The sequence below is a fragment of the Vulpes lagopus genome, chromosome 19, assembly GCF_018345385.1.
Source record: "Vulpes lagopus strain Blue_001 chromosome 19, ASM1834538v1, whole genome shotgun sequence".
NCBI classification, from domain to species: domain Eukaryota; kingdom Metazoa; phylum Chordata; class Mammalia; order Carnivora; family Canidae; genus Vulpes; species Vulpes lagopus.
In genome coordinates, this window is record NC_054842.1 from 35,351,852 (window position 1) to 35,363,088 (window position 11,237).

The following is an 11,237-nucleotide window of genomic DNA, read 5'->3' on the forward strand; positions in this document are numbered from 1 at the left end:
CAGGCAGGGAGCCCGACGGGGGACCCGATCCCAGGACCCCAGAATCACGCCCTGGGCTGCAGGCGGCGCTAAACCGCTGCGCCACCAGGGCTGTCCCAACCCAGCTATTAAAGAGAAGATATGTGGATTAGTGTGAGAAATACATGTTTCCTGCCCTTTTGCCAGCCCTGGGCATTATCTTCTTTGTCGAAATCTTTGCTTAGTAGAAACATAAAGAAGATGGCATCCAATTCCTTTTATTTTCAGTTTTCTGACTACCAGTAAGATTGACTTCTTAAGATTTGTCAACTATTATTCCTATTTGTGCCCTCTCTTCAATTTTCTATTGGAGATTTCATTTTTCTTATTAGTTTCTACCTTATATTAAGTCTATTGACCACTTACATGTCATATTTTTTGCAAATTTTTTCCTAGCATGTAATTTCTTCTACTTTGATTTATTTTTGCACTGTAGACATTTTAAGGTTTTTTTGTTTGTTTTTTTTTTTTTTACATTTTAAGGTTCTTATGTTCAAAGCTATCATTTTCCCTGTCACGGTTTTTGTCTTTGATGTGATGCTTAATGGATCCTGTTTCATCCAAATATTATTTTCGTTTTTTTAAAATTTTTATTTATTTATGATAGTCACACACAGAGAGAGAGAGAGAGAGGCAGAGACATAGGCAGAGGGAGAAGCAGGCTCCATGCACCGGGAGCCCGATGTGGGATTCGATCCCGGGTCTCCAGGATCGCGCCCTGGGCCAAAGGCAGGCGCTAAACCACTGTGCCACCCAGGGATCCCCAAATATTATTTTCTTCTAATACATTTATACTTAACACCTTTTTTTTTCCAGGTGACTTTCTATTTATGAAATAATAAAATGGAATTGTCCGTACCTCATACCATTATAGTGAAGAGTAAATGAGCTAATTCATGGAAAGCTCTAGAAACAGTAACTGGCCCATTTGTAGGTACTCTATCACTGTTAGCTATTATTAATTGAAACTTTAATTCTTTGGAAATTTTTTCTGGAGCTAGGTGTGAAATAGGTTTTAGTTTTGTCTTAAGCCAGAGTTGTCCCAACACTATTTATTCAATAATACATCGTGTCCTCATCCAAAAGCCTATGGCTAGGATGCAATCTGTGTTGGCCCCAGAATTCAGGGGAAATTCCCTTTACAGAGCTATGGGCTGGGGGTGAGGCTGTTCCAAAGCTTCCTGCTCACCTTCTCACCATGTACTCTCCCCAAGCCAAGGTCAAGGACTGTCACAACAGGTTTCCTAAGTAGGGTGCAGACCCAAGAAATGTTCGGCCTACCATGTTCTCTCCCAGCCCACGTTCAGCACCACATGCCCTCAGTCTTTGTACAAACCGTCCCTTCACCTTGTTCTCTGGGGCCAGTGAGACTCCTGTTTTCTCTAAGCATGCTCCTCCCACAGTCCACTGAGTCTGCCCAGCCAAGTTCCCAGACAACGGCCCCCAACCCAGCCGCTGTGCCAGGTAGGAGCAAAGGAAGGACAGGCCCTGTGTCCTGCAAGGGTGGCAGTGAGGAGGTGAGGGGTACTCTATCTCCTGGGGGTCACCCAACCAATCTTTTTGGCCATTGCTGATTCCTGGACCCAGATTTCCTCTGAGGCTCCAACAGTTTTAGCTTCCCTTTTTAAAATTCACATTTGCAAAGAAGTTCACAAGTGACACATGTTTTCCTGAGGAGCATGCTATCAAAGGTTAGGGTAGGCGGGGGACACCTGGGTGGCTCAGTGGTTGAGCAGCTGCCTTTGGCTCCTGTCGTGATCCCGGGATCCTAGGATGGAGTCCCACATCGGGCTCCCCGCAGGGAGCCTGCCTCTTTGTGTGTCTTTGATGCATAAATGAATAAAAATCTTTAAATTAAAAAAAGGTCAGGGAAGGAGGTGGGATTTTTGGACAGAGGTGCTTCTATATTAGGCAGGGAGCTGAAATGCCACTTTGGGAGGGCTCTCTGAGTCCCGGGCAGGCCAACTGGCTGCCCACCCTGGGGGGCACTATTGATGGGCTGAGACTTTCACCCTTACTTCTCACTCCTCTCATGTGGAGTGTAATGTGGGAAACCGAGCTGCAGAGAGGAGAGCTTCGAGACCAGGTCTGGAAGGTCTGAGCAGCAAAGCGACGACTCTAAGCGCGTCCTCTATGCTGACCCCACGCGGGATCAGAGGAGCTTTGGCAATTATCCCGACTCTGTCTGGGCCCAGGTTCCCTCGCCTGACAAACAGAGTTCACACGAGTGCTTGCTTTAGTGGTTGTTGAGGATTAAATGAGTTGATGCATGAGATGGGCTCCGAAGAGTGTCCGGCACACACACAGAGGGTTCCTATATGCGTGGTTGCTATTTTTAGCATCCCTGCACTATTGTAGCAGCAGCAGCAGCGGTGGTGTGACCTGCATTTGAGGTTCCCTTGGCGGGAGAAAGCCTGGGAAGCCGGACCAGCGTCCCTGTCGTCCAGCAGGTGGCACCATCGCAGAGCAGATGGGCGCCTTCCCAGCTCCTCCCAGCTCCTCCCAGCTCCTCCCAGCTCCTCCCAGCCTCCTCAGCCTGGCTCTGCAGGGAGGCCTCCGCCTGGCTTGTCAAAGGTCAGAGCCCAGGGCTCCAGGCCCCTGCTCTCACACCTGCCCTCCCAGACTTCCTGCCCCCTAGGGCTGCTTGATCCCAGATTAACTACACCCTGGGGACCCGGGGTCTGATCCTGAGTGTGGCAGGTTCGTGGCTTGTATTTTGGGCCCCATGACACACACAAGGCACAGCCCAGAGGCCTCCTCGGGAACTGATGATTGCCTCTGGGCCTAACCCTCCCTACAGAGGCCAGGCTAGCTCCTTCTGCAAGCCTAACCTAACCCCCTCCTGGCTGACCTCAAAGACCTCCTAGGGATTCCTCCAACTGCTTCAAGTTTTCCGGGTGTATTCAAGGAGATGTGAGGGGCCCCCCAAAAGGAGTTTTAGAAAGGGTCTTCTCGCCTTGGTTCTCACAGGGCTCCACACACATTTCTAGCCCTACTAACCTGCCACCAACTCAGAGACACTAAGTCCCTGACCTCTGGCCTTTGGTCCATTCACTCTGCAACCAGCATCTCACAGAATGTTGTATGAGGACCTCCTGCCTCAACTCGCAGCTGGAGCTTGTTAACAGGACAGACTCCGGGGCGTGCCTGCGGAGCCAGTGGCTCTAGAGGTGTGGTCCCAGGACGCCCCTACGCTACGCATCACCCGGAAACATGTAAGAAATGCGTATTCTCTCCCCCTCAGACCTACTGAACCAGGAACTGTCGGGTGGGGCCAGCAACCTGTGCCCTAGCAAGCCTTCCAGGCGGTTCTGCTGCACTGTGAAGCTGGAGACTCCCTGGCCTGCACTCTCCCCTCTTCCTGTGGCTGCAGGATTTCTCTCCCCAGTGGTCTCCAGGTCTCTCTCCAGAGCTCTGGTGGGTCTAACTCATCATTTCCAAGGGGCTGAAGTGTTTTGCGGGTGGTGTGATTTTGGGGTTGTGTGGGGCACCACCGACGTGGTTGTGATAGGTGTTTTCCCGTTTGACGTTGCTCGAAGCTATTGTGGTTTTCCTTTTCATCTTGATGAAAATGTGTGATGTTTTCATTTCAGTTGGTTAGCAAATAGAACCCTGACTTGTGACAGCCGACTTCACAGATTACCACATTTCATCATCTATCTTGTTTCCAGCTGCTATATTATTTTTCCTCTGAGGCAAGGGTGGGGGTGTTGTGTGGAGGCACTAAGGTGGCCCGGTTCTAGTGTGAAGGGGGAGGAGGTACAGACCCTGTTCCTACCCATCCCCATCCCCTGTGATGTGGAGAGCCCTGCCTTAGGGACGCTCCAGACCTGGGATGGGAGCAGTCTGGTGCCTGGGGGGACAAGAGGTACAGAACCATTCTTAGGAAGCTCACAATCTCAAGTAAACAGATAACCTTTTGGCAGAAAGTGTGAAAATTTCATTTCTTTCCCCTCTCAGTGACCTCCAAAAGAGGAATTTCATATAATTCAGCATTGTCATCCAAACACATGTAGTGAGAGAGAAAGGACAGAATTATTTTCCCTGGAAAAGGGGCTGTTGGCATAGCTAAACAAGGCTCTACTAATGATGCTAGAAGACTCAGAAAAAAAATTCTTAGAAAAAAATTCTAATTACAAGTAAACTTGTATGAAGTCCTAACCTCCAGTATTTGTGAAAGTGACTTTATTTGGAATCAGGGTCTTTGCGGTGATAATTTAGTTAAAGATCTTTTGACGAGATTATCCTGGATTTAGAGAAGGTCTCTAAATCTAATGTCTAGTGTTCTTGAAAGAGAAAGGAAATGAGACCAGGACACACAGAGGGAAAGGCCTTGTGAAGATGAAGGCCGAGAGTAGAATGATGTGTGTAGAAGTCAAGGAACATCAAGGATTGCTAGCAGCCAACCAAACCCAGGAGGGAGATGTGGAACTGACTCTCCCCGAGAGCTTCCAGAAGAAACTAGTCTTGTCAACACCTTGACTTCAGGCTTCTGGCCTGTAAAATTATAAGAGAGGAAATTTCTGTTGTTGTAAACCACCCAGTTTGTGGTAATCTGTTACAGCAGCCCTAGGAAACTAACACAAGAACATCATGTGCTGTTTACCATAATGAATTTACCTAGAAAGGAAATTGATGATTTTCTGACAAAGTTTGTATCTCCAAATATGACCCAGAAAGAGGTAGGAAACTTGAATAGTTCAGTAACAAGAGAAAAACTTGGAAGTTTTTAGAGATATGAAAAAGTTGTTATATGAAAGTTGTGAGAGATATATCACTTTATAATGCAGCATGCCAAGATTACTTTATAGTTAGTTCTGTTTAACTCCCCCAAATAAATAATTCCCTTGTCATTCAAACTATACAAAACTATAGAGAAGAGTCCCTAAGTCATTTCAGAAAACTAGAAATACCTTAGTATCAAAGTCTGAAAAAGCAAGTGAAAAAAAAATTCATATGTAAGAATAGATGCAAACATTAAAAATATACTAATCTGCAGTATATAAAAAGAATACTATGCTATTCACTATGATCCAGAGGACTTATTCCAGTGTAAGGGATATTGCAAGCAGCACTTCCTGATATCTGAGTTTGGGCAGAAGTCCCCACAGGCCCAGAACAAGAGCAGACTTGTCGAATATCTCCCTTTCTTGAGGGAGACACTCAGCCCCTGCCAACCCACTAGAACCCTCTCGACCATGATATTTCCTTGAGAAGTTGAGGAATAGGAGATCAATCCCCAAATCAGGCTCCCTGCTCAGTGGGGAGTCTGCTTTTCCTTCTGCTGCCCACCCCCCACTCTCTCTACTAAACAAATAAAATCTTAAAAAAGAAAAAAAGATTCAAGATGAAAGACTGTAGGTGGAGCTGCCTTAGTCTGGTAGCAGATATGGGTGAGGACTGTCCTAAGGAAGGCTGGCATTTCCAGCCTCCAGCTTCAGCAACAGTATGTGCATATTTTCTACGGGCTAGAAGGCCATGGGTCCCATGGAAGGAGGTGGTATTTAGTAGAGACTCCCTATAGTGAGCCAAAGGACAGCCAGAGGGCTGAGGGGAGAAATCCACACTGCCAGCTTGAGGAAGCATTGCCCATTGCCCGGGTCAAAGGCTCTGTAGGAGAGGGAGCCACAGTTTGGGGAGTGAGCCTGCACCCCAGTAGCTATAAGTGCAACACACACCAAGTAACAATGCACCAGACTTGTAGGACCTTTCTGTTCCTCATCTTTGCTCCCCTAGAAGGCTCCTGTGGTTGTTAGTTTTGTCAACTGACTGGACCATGGGGTGCCCAGATACTTGGTTATGCGTTATTCTTGGTATGTCCATGAGAGTGTTTCTGGATGAGATTAGCCCTTGAATCTGTGTACTGAGGAGAGAGGATTGCCCTCCCCAGTGTGGAGGGACGTCATCCAATCCAGTGAGAGCTGAATAGAACAAAAAGGCAGAGGCAGAGGGAATACACTCTCTCTGTGGACTGCAGAAAGTCAGTTTTCTTCTGCCCTTGGACTAAAAATGACTCCACTGGCTCCACTGGTTCTCAAGCCCTCAGACTCAGACTGAACTACACCACCAGGTCTGCTGGGTCTCTAACTTGCAGACCCAGATGATGGGACTTTTCAACCTCCACCATCCGTGAGCCAGTCTCTTATAAAATTTTTGATGTAGGGGTACCTGGGTGGCTCCGTGGTTGAGCACCTACCTTTGGCTCAGATAGTGATGCTGGGGTCCTGGGACTGAGTCTCACATTGGGCTTCTCATGGAGAGCCTGCTTCTCCCTCTGCCTCTGTCTCTGCCTCTCTCTCTCTGTGTGTCCCTCATGAATAAATAAATAAAATCTTTAAAAAAAAGTTTTTGATGTAGATATGAAGATAGAAATATCTACAGATATATAGATATAGACCTGGTTTTGTTTCTCTGAAGAACCCTGACCAGTACTTTGGAAAGAGCTGACACCCCTGTCCCCACTGCAGATTTTCTAGTCTGAGGCAGAGCTAAGCGAGAGAGAAATTTAAAGAAGATGAAAGGTTAGAGCTTAAATATTGGATTGAATAGGGCCTTTATATGACTAAAAATGATGGGGAAAGCTACATAAGCTGCCCAAGATCTCATCAAGAGTGAGGGAGGGTGCACCCAGTCTGTGGGCTTGAAGGACAGTGAGAAGAAGTTGCTTTCTGCTTGCACCTTACTGACCAGACATCTGTGCAATCAGTGGTTCCACCAGGTGTGCAAGCGTAGCTCAGGAGTAGGACAACTTAAAAATCACACAGTCAAGTCTGTAGACGTGGGGAAGACATTTGGCAGAATTCAGTACACATTCCCAATAGAAAACATTTGATAAAATAGGAATAGAAAGAAACTCCCTAAAAATTTAAAGACTATGTGCCTGAGACCAATAACTAATATCTATTTTTATTTTAAAATTTCAGAAAAGCACAAAAGAAAATAAATCTTTCATATTCCCATCACCTACAACTAATAACTAATAAGCGGCCAATTTGCTTCCCTTTTTATTTTTTTAAGAATGCTTATTCTGCATAATACATTTTTTTGAAAGAGAATTCAAACAATGCAGAAAAGTGCAGCCATAAAATTTTTTGACCTCTAACCAGAAATAGTCATTATTAATATTAGGTAAACATCATTCCAGGTATCTTGCAGAACACATGTACAAATAGAAGGTTAGAGACACGTACATACACACACAGAGGCCGACAGGTTAATTTTGCTTACATTTGTATCTGTGTTCATGGGAATATTGGCCTGTAGTTCTCCTTTTCCTGTAATGTCTTCATCTGGTTTTGATATTAAGGTAATACTGGCCTTGGAAAATGAATTGGGAAGTGTTCTATACTTTCTTTCTTTCTTTTTTTTAATTAAGCTCTACACCCAGCATGGGGCTTGAGCTCACACCTCTGAGATCAAATGTCACGTGCTCTACTTACTTACCCAGCCAGGCACCCCTATACTTTCCTATTTTTGAAAAGGATTTATGTCGGATTGGTATTTTCTTTTCAAAATGTTTCATAGAATCCATTAGTAAAGACTTCTGGGCCTGGAGTTTCCTTTTTGGGAAGTTTCAAATTACAAATTCAATTTTTGGAATTATGATAGGGCTATCCAAATTTTCTTTCTTCTTAAGCCAATTTTGGCAGTTTTTGTCTTTGAAGGAATTTACTCACTCCATCAAGACTCCATTTATTGGCATAAAGTTGTTCATAATATTCTATTCTCTTATTATCCTTTTAATATCTACAGAGACTCTGGTGAGGTCCTGTCTTTCATTCGTGATACTAATATTTTATTCCTTCTTTCTTTTTTCCTTGGTCAGTTTACCTAAATCCTTATCAATCTTATTGGTATTAAATTTACTTATTTTTGCAAATCACACATTTATTTATTTTATTGAAGTATAAATAATCATGATATGTTATACTATTGTCAGGAGTACAATATATTGATTCAACAATTCTATACAGTACTCAGTGTTCATCAAGCTAAGTGTAGTCACCATACAACATTATTACAATATTATTGACTAGATTCCCAGGCTATGCTTTTCACCTCTGTGACCTATTTATTTTATAACTGGAAGTTTGTGCTTCCTAATCCCCTTTATCTATTTTAGCCATCCTCCCATTCACCTCCCCACTGGCACCCACCCAGAAGTTCTGCACAATACCATCAATCTTTCATTTTTAAGATTTAATTTATTTATTTACATGAAAGAGAGAGAGAAAGAGTGAGGGGAGGGGCAGTGGGAGAGATTCTCAAACAGATTCCATGCTGAGCATGGAGCCAGATGTAGGGCTTGATCTCATAACCCTGAGATCATGACCTGAGCCGAAATCAAGAGTTAGACTCAATCAACTGAACTACCTAGGTGCTCCTCAATCTTCTTGATCTAAATGACATTTATAGAATATGATACCCAACAATTGTGGAATTTACCTTTTCGAGCACACATGGAACCAAAATACACTGCATGCTGGGCCATAAAACAAGACTCAAAACATTTCTGAGGGTTAAAATCATACAAAGTATATTTTCTAACCACAATGAATTTAAGTTAGAAAATAATAACAGGGATCCCTGAGTGGCTCAGCGGTTTGGTGCCTGCCTTCGGCCTAGAGCGCAATCCTGGAGTCTCAGGATCGAGTCCTGCGTCAGGCTCCATGCATGGAGCCTGCTTCTCCCTCTGCCTGTGTCTCTGCCTCTCTCTCTCTCTCTCTCTCTCTCTCTCTCTGTGTGTGTGTGTGTGTGTGTGTTTCTCATGAATATATGGGTAAAGTGTTTAAAAAAAAAGAAAATAATAACAAATTAAAAGTCTCCTAAACTATTTAAAAATTAAACAGGAGCTCACAAAGAATCAATGGGTCAAAGAAGAAGTCACAACAGAAAGTAGAATAATTTTTAACTAAACAAATCAGGAAATAATAACCTACTGATCATAAACCTGACATAAGAATAAATAAATGTCTGAATAGTCATTGATATTAATGAAATTATATCAACGATCAAGAACCTTCCCAGCAAGATGATTTCATTGGTAAATTTGCCAAACATCAAAGGAAGATATAATACCAACCATATACAAACTCTTTCAAAGCACAGAGGAGTTAGAAGACTTCCTAACTTATTGAAGAGGCCAGTATAATCCTGATATCAAAAATTGGCAAGGAAAGAAAATTATAAGAACAGAACATTTCAGAACTATATTTTTCATGAACACAGATGCAAAAATTCTAAATGAAATATTAACAATCAGATACACAAATAAATTAAAAGGAAAGAATATTGAATGACCAAATGTGTTTTATTCTAGGCATGTGGGGTCAATTATACAACCATAAACCAATCATCATAATTCACTGCATCAACAGAATAAAGGAAAAAAAACTATATGATTATCTTCACAGATTCAGAAAAAGAATTTAATCAAATTCAGGAAACTGATGTAAAAGGGGAAGTTCCTTGATCTGATAAAGGATATCTTTTAAAAATGACAGCTAAAAAAGAAAAATGACAGCTAAATCATGTATAATGATAAAAGATTGAACACTTTTCCTCTAAGATCAGGAACAAGACAAAGATTTTGCTCTCACTCTTGTTCAACATTGAACTGGAGGTTTTAGCCATTCCAAATGGCAATGAAAAGAAACAAAAATATAAAAGTTGAAAACAAAGAAGTAAAAAAGTGTGCTTGTTGGCAGATAACATGATTATATTTTTGGAGCTTTCAAAAGAATCCATAAAGTAATAATTTAGTGAATACAAAGTGAATATAAAAAAACTAATTGTAGGCTGGTCTGAGTGTAGTTGTGTTCACAATCAATTGATCATAGCCAGTTACAGATTTCTTTGTTCCTTCTCCAGTCCCATTGCCTCACTTGGCTCACCTAAGAGAGAGAGAGAGAGAGAGAGAGAGAGAGAGAGAGAGAGAGAAAGAAAGAAAGAAAGAAAGAAAGAAAGAAAGAAAGAAAGAAAGAAAGAAAGAAGAAAGAAAAGGAAAGGAAAGGAAAGGAAAAAGAAAGAGAATGAAAGAAGAGAAAAGAAAGAAGAAAGGGAAAAGCCAATTGTATTCCTTATGGTAGCCAAATTACTCAGCCATTAGAAACGACAAATACCCACCATTCTCTTCGACGTGGATGGAACTGGAGTAGGTATTATGCTGAGTGAAGTAAGTCAATCGGAGAAGAACAAATATTATATGGTCTCATTCATTTGGGGAATATAAAAAATAGTGAAAGGGAATAAAGGGGAAAGGAGAAAAAATGAGTGGGAAATTTCAGAAAGGGAGGCAGAACATGAAAGACTCCTAACTCTGGGAAACGAACTAGGGGTGGTGGAAGGGGAGATGGGCGGGGGGTGGGGGTGACTGGGTGACGGGCACTGAGGTGGGCACTTGACAGGATGAGCACTGGGTGTTATTCTATATGTTGGCAAATTGAACACCAATAAAAAATAAATTTATAAAACTAAAAAATAAAAAAACTAGGAAAAAAATAAAATTTTAAAATCAATACCATTTACCATAGCACCAAAAATATTGAAAACCTAGGAATAACTCTTATAAAAGTCGCTCAAGACCTCTATTCTGAAAGCTACAAACAACCAAAGTAAAAACAACCCAAACCATAAACTATGGAAGTCCTTAATATGTGAAGGGATATAACAGGTTCATGGATTGGAAAACTCAGTATTGTTAAGATGTTGTTATGGGCAAAATTTTAAGATGGTCCCATGATCTCTGCCCTCTGGTATTAAGTCGGACTCTCAGAGTGTGTGGAGATCAGTGACTTGTTTTTAGTCAAGAGAAACAAAAGTGATGGACTGACACACCTGTGACTATATTATGACATATATACAGGCAGTCCTCACTTTGTATATTAAATAGGACAAGCTGAAACTTAATCAATGGGAAAATTTTTTATTGTTTCCTGACCTTTAAAAGTGTTTGACAAAAGGGCTACTGGGTGGCTCAGTCCGTTAAGCATCCAACTCTTGATTTCAGCTCAGGTCATGATCTCAGGGTTGTGAGATTAAGCCCCGCATTTGGCTCTGTGCAGATATTTCTCTATCCCTCTCATTCTGACCCTCCCACACTTCTCTCTAAAAAAAATAAAGGTGTTTTATGAAACATTAGAAACTCCCTTTGCAACTGATGAGTCACTAAATTCCACTCCTGAAACTAAAATACTAAAAGTATATGTTAACTAAATTGA